This window comes from Prunus mume, linkage group LG4 (assembly GCF_029339155.1).
Source record: "Prunus mume cultivar Tortuosa linkage group LG4, ASM2933915v1, whole genome shotgun sequence".
Lineage (NCBI taxonomy): Eukaryota > Viridiplantae > Streptophyta > Magnoliopsida > Rosales > Rosaceae > Prunus > Prunus mume.
In genome coordinates this window covers 11,088,633-11,096,674 of record NC_142701.1, presented here as the reverse complement: position 1 = coordinate 11,096,674, position 8,042 = coordinate 11,088,633, and the positions used below count along the sequence as shown (strand labels likewise).

The window sequence follows — 8,042 nt, the reverse complement described above, 5'->3', positions numbered from 1 at the left end:
CTAGTAATGAAATTGACTATAAAGATTGGAATATCCCCAAAATCCCTAGTACATAAATTTACAAGAAAAAATGGTCACTTTCAAGTTTCAAAAGTACAACCCATGTGAAAACAGTCGAACAAGTCTATGCCTTGAGTAAGGAACACGAAACATGTCAATTATTAAACCTTGAGTCAATAAAGAAACATAAGAGTGATGGAAACAATTTCCTTCACATGGGACCTCGTTCAAGTAGCAATCAAACCCCTTATCGGGTTAGGACTAAATGCCTCTATTTTACTTTTCCTACGTAATGCCAAATTTACCAACTTTAGTGATAGTACGCTATGAATAATAGAGTCAAGCTTGTTTAATGGTCCTAACTATAATGGGATACATCAGAAGGTATCGATGATGGCGGTGGCGGTGGCGGAGATTCATATTGAAAGTTTAGGTGTGTTGCCAGGGTCGATTCATATTGAAATTCTGGAGGAGTTGGATGGGGGGAATCTTGGTAGTACGAAAAAGGCGAATCTGCTGGTGATGACATGTTTAGATTGCTAGCTATTTTTTTCATGAATCCTTGAACCTATTTATAGAATTTTTAGCTTTCCTTCCTACCCTTTGTAAGAAAACCAATAATCTTTGTCCCAATGAGTCTCCTTTTTAGAACAAACTCTTGTAATAGTAGCAGTTCTAGAGCCAATATTAGTAAACTCCCAGAAATAAAATATGAAACTAGTAATGAAATTGACTTTAAAGATTGGAATATCCCCAAAATCCCTAGTACATAAATTTACAAGAAAAAATGGTCACTTTCAAGTTTCAAAAGTACAACCCATGTGAAAACAGTTGAACAAGTCTATGCCTTGAGTAAAGAACATGAAACATGTCAATTATTAAACCTTGAGTCAATAAAGAAACATAAGAGTGATGGAAACAATTTCCTTCACATTGGCCTCATTCAAGTAGCAGTCAAACCCCTTACTGGGTTAGGACTAAATGCCTCTATTTTACTTTGCCTACGTGATGCCAGATTTACCAACTTTAGTGATAGTACCATAGGAATAATAGAGTCAAGCTTGTTTAATGGTCCAATTCACTTTGACTATTACCCATACTTCATAGTAAGCCTTATGATCCTCACATATTAAAAACTCTAACATTAAACATTAAAACTTCAAGGTATAAAGTCTTGCCATGTACCCAACCTCTAGCTTTAGTCTACAGAATTTATTATAAAGTCACAAGAACTAATATGAATTTCCAAGCTCTTAATAAAATTCCAAAAGACCAAACTAAGAAAAGTCATTGGTCAAAAAGATATGAGTCAACACCCCCCCCCCCCAAAAAAAAGCCTAAATACTACCTTAGAAAAATTCAATAAAAGAAAAGAAGTTACTTTACAAGATTTACAACTTGAAATAAAAAACCATCAAAAAGGAAATCATTGAGTTGAAACAATCCAACCGACAATTACAAAGTGATAATATTGACATTAAACAAGACTTAATCAATCTACTAGAAAAAATGGAACCTAACAACAAAGGTAAAAAACAGTTTGAAGACCAGTTTGAAGATGAAGGATGAACATTCAAGTACTGACAAAACCATTAATTTAATCAAACAATTAAGTTTCCGAAAATGGTATTCAAGAGTCAGCATTTATATCAACAACTTTGAACTAAAAACAATAGCCTTATTTGACTCAGGAGCCAACCTTAATTGTATTCAAGAAGGACTAATTCCCACTAAATATTACATAAAATCAAAAGAATCTTTAGGAACAACCTCTGGTAAACCACTGCACTTCAAATATGAAATCCTTAAAGCCCATTTATGCCAAAATAAAATATGCTTTAAGACATCCTTTGTCTTAGTCAAAGGCATAACTGATGAAGTCATTCTAGGATTACCATTTATTGCCCTACTCTACCCTTTTAATGTAGAATACGCCGGAGTCACCTCAATCCATATGGGAGAAAAAGTTAAATTTGAATTTTTAACTAAGCCAGAATTACAAGTGTTAAAAGCTCTTCAAAAAAATGCAGTCTCTAAATCAGTCAAACTAATTCAAATTAAAAGCAAGCAAGTCAACTTCCTTAAAGAATAAATCAACTTCAATAGAATTGAACAACAACTTGCAAATAAAAACTTGCAACTACAAGTCAAAATTTTTGAAGAAAAGTTAAAACAAGGAGTTTGTTCAGACCTACCTAATGCCTTTTGGCATAGAAAACAACATGTAGTGAGTCTTCCTTACGTCAAAACCTTTAATGAGAAACATATTCCTACTAAAGCAAACCAATCCAAATGAGTCAAGAAGTCATGGAATTTTGCAAAAAGGAAATTACATAACTACTTCAAAAAGGGATAATCCATAAAAGCAAGTCACCTTGGTCCTGTCTAGCCTTTTATGTTCAGAAAAATGCTGAATTAGAAAGAGAGGCCCTAAGATTAGTCATCAACTATAAATCCCTTAATACGGACATTAGAATGGATTAGATATCCGATCCCCAATAAGAGAGATCTAATTAATAGATTAGATAAAGCAATCATTTTCTCTAAATTTGATATGAAAAGTGGATTTTGGCAAATTCAAATCCAAAAGTCAGATAAATATAAAACCGCTTTTGTAACCTCATTTGGTCACTATGAATGGAATGTCATGCCTTTTGGTCTAAAAAATGCGCCTAGTGAATTCCAGAATATAATGAATGAAATATTCAACCATTTCAGTGATTTCTGTATAGTTTATATTGATGATGTCCTTACTTTCTCCTAGTCAATAGAACAACATTGGAAACATCTGTATAAATTCCTTCAAATAGTCAAGAGAAATGGTTTAGTTATCTCACCAAAAAAGATCAAGCTATTCCAAACCAATATTAGGTTTCTTGGTTTCAATATCTGTCAGTCACAAATCAGCCCAATTGATCAGGTCATCCAGTTTGTTGATAAGTTTCCAGATCAAATTCTTGCTAAAAGTCAACTTCAAAGGTTCCTAGGATCTCTTAATTATGTCTCTAATTTCTATCAAAATCTGCGAAAACAATGTAAACCCTTATTTGATAGACTCCAGAGTAATCCTCCTCCTTGGACTTCTGTTCATATAGAAATTGTTAAGTAAATCAAAATTCATGTCAAAACACTACCCTGTCTTGGTATTCCTTCTGTCAATTCCTTCAAAATAGTCAAAACTAATGCCTCATAAAATGGTTATGGAGGTATCCTAAAACAAAAAGTCAAACCACACCAAACAGAGCAAATTGTTCGATTCCATTCTGGAATTTGGACATAGTCACAAAGTAATTATAGTACTATTAAAAAATAAATTTTATCTATAGTATTATGCATTTCAAAATTCCAAGATGATCTATTAAACCAAATTTTTTTTGTCAGAGTTGATTGTAAAAGTGCAAAACATGTTTTAGACAAAAATGTTCAAAATATTGCATCAAAACAGATTTTTGCACGTTGGCAAGCTATTGTAAGCATTTTTTATTTTGATATTGAATATTTGAGAGGTAGTGAGAATTCCATCCCAGATTTCCTTACCAGAGAATTTCTTCAGGAAAAACAATGGCAGAAAAACAAACATAACAACAAGGCAAGCAACTAGTTAGACAATTCCCAACATCAATGATCCCAGTCAAAACATAGCAACCTTCCCAAGTCATCCCTTATCCGGGACATTCTCCCATTCAAGTGTCAAATAGGTACACAACTTTAGGATCCGTAGTCAATAACATTCGTCCCAACTATCAATCAGCTTATTTCAGTTATTATTTCAAGTTTTAACTCCCTCACCTGCTTGTTCTCCAGTTAGTCACAAAAAATCCTCTCCCTATCTCCCAAAAAGCAATCACACCATCTTCTTCGTTGAACCATGTTTTAATCACTTGTCTAACCCAGTCAAAATAGCCAAAGCCTATTTTCCCCCCAATTTCCATTACATACCTCCACACCCTTCTAAGTCACTTAAATATTATCGAGATATTCTTCTCGAAACCCAGACCTTAGAAATTAGACCAATCAATGATAGAAATGACCCAAATATCATTCTCTATCACTCCATGTACATCCAAAAAATTCTCAGTTAAACTGAATAGGGTGAACACCCTTACTCTTTTAAGATGCTTAACTCCAACCTCCAATACAATTACTATGACTACATCGAAGCCTGGCACACCATTTTCCTCCACCAAACTGAGGACTTTAGTCATTCATGGTTTGTCAACTTTGATAGTAAATTCAAAAGTCCATTTTCCTTACTAGTTTTCTTCCTGTTGGGAAAAGCATGGCCCAACTCTTGAAATTCTTATTTGGGCCTAATTTGGCACACCCAGTCCAAATAATCAAAAGCCCATATCAATCTTTGAACAGCCACCAGCATTTCCCCTATGATTGGGCCAAAAATTGCACACCCAGCCTAGCACTAAAGGTCCAGAACAAACAAAGCAAACTCAGGACCCAAGCAATTTGGGTTTTTTTCGTTTTAAATTAGAATCGAGGGCCCAAAATCAAGAAAGCCTAAGCTCAAGGCAGATTTTTTTTTTACATAAAAGCCCAAGGAAGCCTAGCGCACCCAAATTGCTCAGCCCATTACGGTCCCAAAACTCAAAAACTGGGTTTGGCATGATTAAATGAGGATAGAGAGAGGCCCAAAATTGAAGAAACCCAAAACAGTTTTATCAAAATTGTCGGCTCTCTACCCAACATAAAAGGGTCAAAATACCACTATGGGCAAAATTTACGCACTCAGCCTTGGATCACAAAGAAAACCCACGTGATTATCTTACTTTGAGAAGTCAACAATTTCAACCAGTTACAAAAGAAGTTGATTGGAATTAATGGAGGCAGGTCATTACAGAAAAGACTTCTCTGAAACTCTGCAGCCAAAAGATCATAATCCCTTTCTATATAATTCCGCATCAAATAGGTGGTTTTTCCAAGAGATAAGCATACTACGTTTTCAAGAGATAAGTAGAGGGAGTTGTTCAAACAGGAAAAGCAAACTGACCATCATGGCAGATTGTTTTCTTTCTCTCTATGAAGAACAACATGGAACAAAGAAGAGTTGGTTTTTCTTTCAAAAAAAGCAAGGAAAATACCTTCATGAAAACTGATTATTGATGGTTCTTCTCACACAGAACAGATAACTTCCCCTTTTCTTTGATATTTAAAAATAAAATAAAAAAGATCTTGATTTTTAGAAAATATGCAGCCCATTTTTAAGATTAAAGAAACCCATTCCAGCATTTTCTATAAATATGAGAGGAGGTGAACAGATCAAGGGATAGCCAAAAAAATCAATCAAAGACAAAACTCAAAATGATCACTTGCTCTCAAAAATCTTCAAAACACTAAAGCAACCAAAAGCACATTGAGCCACAAGAAAGAAACTAGCTACAATTCAGAATCTCTAACTCCAATTCAGACTTAGACAAATAAGTAATTCAAAGCGAGATTTCTCTCGTTACAAATTTGGTTCAGCATAAGCCAAATCAAGCAGAGTTCAGGTTTTACAAATATGAAAATCTCAACAAATTTATGAAGAGCCCTGATCAAGCAGAACAGGTACCACAATGCAGTTCCAACTCAGTAATCATCAAGTCTAGTCATACGCCCATTCTAGAAGAGGTCCCAGTGCCCGTTCAAAAAGCATTCCAGGTCTTGAAATAGATTAAAGCTCTACCAAACTCAAACGTTGGTATCGATTTACAGCTGGAACTTGACAATTGAAGTTGTTGACATTCCAATCCAACACAGGCATACACAATCCGGATCGAAGCACCTATCCAAGCAGAAATGGAAGTCCAGCCCTCTTTTTGTTTTTTTAGAGTTGGTTTTCCCATTTTGAGTTTTGTAAAAGGCATTTCTGCCTAAAACAATTCACTATCTTATCATTTATTCATGCTAGAACTACCCGTTTTGTATTGTGAAAAATTGTGAAGTCCTCACCAGTCTGAGGCAAGAAAAGAACTTACTTGGGAAGATATTCCTCAAACAAATTCACAATCGCTTGTTTAGAAATCAGTAACTTGGGGCGCAAGTTATCTATTTTTAAGAAACCTGCTAGGATTTTTCATTGCTAACAATGACACGCTTGCACACTAAAGAAAGTTGACTTGTTAACCAGTCAATGGTTTTCAAGACAATTGGGAACTTTGCCCTACCATCACAAGAACAAACATAAAACGGGTGAACAATTCTTCCCCCCAATCTCAAAGAATCAGTCATGTACTTTTCCAATAAATACAAATTTAAGGAAGAACATCAATTTTTCCCAAAACTCTTCATAGCCAAATACAAAGTTCCTTGGATTTTAAAATGGTCATATCAAGTCAACTGGGAATCCCATATTCTTTCCAGATAGATCTTCATCAAATGGTGGGATTAATTCAAATCAGAAAGAATTATTGAACAAGTCAATACTGAATTCCCTTCAGTCAAGGTTCCACAGCCAAAGCCCTCTAGCTCCGGCACGTCTCATTCTTCCCTCCCAATTGAATAAAGATCCAAGTCAGAAATAAAAGAATTAGCCAGGTAGTTAATGATTCAAGCCTCTCAAATGAATGATGATGATGAAGATGCTTCTCCAAAGTCTCAATCCACTCAAGCCTCCTCCTCCAGTCAGACACCAAATCCATCAAGTAAAAAAGATACCACTCAAAAATTCAGATGGGCTGACTACCCCGATAGCCAAGAACTTTATGATATGAATGAAGACTAAAGCAAAAGTGAAAGTAAAATCCAAAGGAAAGAAGTCCCATGACCTGTGCCTTTACAGTCAATATTCCCTGATAAAGGAAAAAAGCAGAAGTGAAAGAAATGAAAGAAAGCAAACGTAAAGACAAGACAAAATCAAGAATAATAGCTCCGGTTAAAGCAAAAGCAGAAGACCCGTGCTCCAACAGTAAAGATTCAAAGCATCCAATTCTACCAACACTTCAGTAGTTTAGATATTTAAATAGACGGCTTTTGGCCAGAGTAAAGCAGAATGTAATTTTTTATTTTCTTAGTTTTCAAAGTTTTCTCTGAGACTCCCTCAATAAAACCACCACTATAAATAATGAGCATTATCGATCAATAAAATCTTTCAATCAAGATTTTCTGTAAGTCTATTTTCTTCAAGTCTATTTTATCTATTTCCAAGTTAATTTATGCATTAATTTTATTGATATATATAGTGGCATGCATCCAGTTGAGAGATTCAATGTCATCATTTGAGGAATGAGGTGTTTAGTCATTGGATCTATTTCAATGAAATCATGTGGTTGAGATTGATTTAAGTGTTTAAACTTGTTTGTGTCTAATGACTTGCCAAAAACCCACTTGTACGTACGCTTTACTGCGTCCACGTGTTATAATATGGATGAGCGATATGGTTAATATTTCCCACTTTTATGATATAATATCAATAAATATCCATTTATATATTCTAACAAACAAGTTATACCATGTGACATACTCTCATACTACGTACACTATAATTACTTGCACTTAAAACATCCACAATGGGGTCCCTAAATCACCTACTTAGACAAATTTTAGGGAGGAATTGGAAAAATACAACTCCAACCATGCTCCCTATTCACATCCTAAAATAAAGAGACCTCTCGGAACTCCTAAATCTGAGGAGAGAGAAAGAACTCCTAGTGGCTCATTATAATTTAATGTTGTTTTGTTTTATGCATAGTTTAAACTTTTAATTAATACAAACTATTTTTTTATAGAGATGATAACCAATCATATTGAATTAGAAATAACTATAGTATTTATGACTTTCTAACTTAGGGAGTATGATTGGAGTTCAAATTTTATAGAGTTCCTAAAATAACTTTTGTGTGTTTTTAGCTAAATTTTAAATAAATAATAGGGAGCATGACCTTTGCCTACATAATTATTGACTAATTCCTTGTGATCGGGTATTTATTATTTCAGTATGTGGTTGTGAAAGTAGCTGGGATATTGAATGTTGGTGTTGACATCGGACAAGCTACTTTAAATAGTGGTTGCAACATTATGTGATTGACATATAAGCATAGCAGTTTTTATCT

General features: G+C 34.4%; 1 pseudogene; it reads left to right on the top strand.

Annotated features, from left to right (window-relative positions):
• The first annotated feature begins 393 nt into the window (after positions 1-393).
• On the top strand, positions 394-6,496 carry LOC148917896 (uncharacterized; annotated as a pseudogene).
• Positions 6,497-8,042: the final 1,546 nt, after the last annotated feature.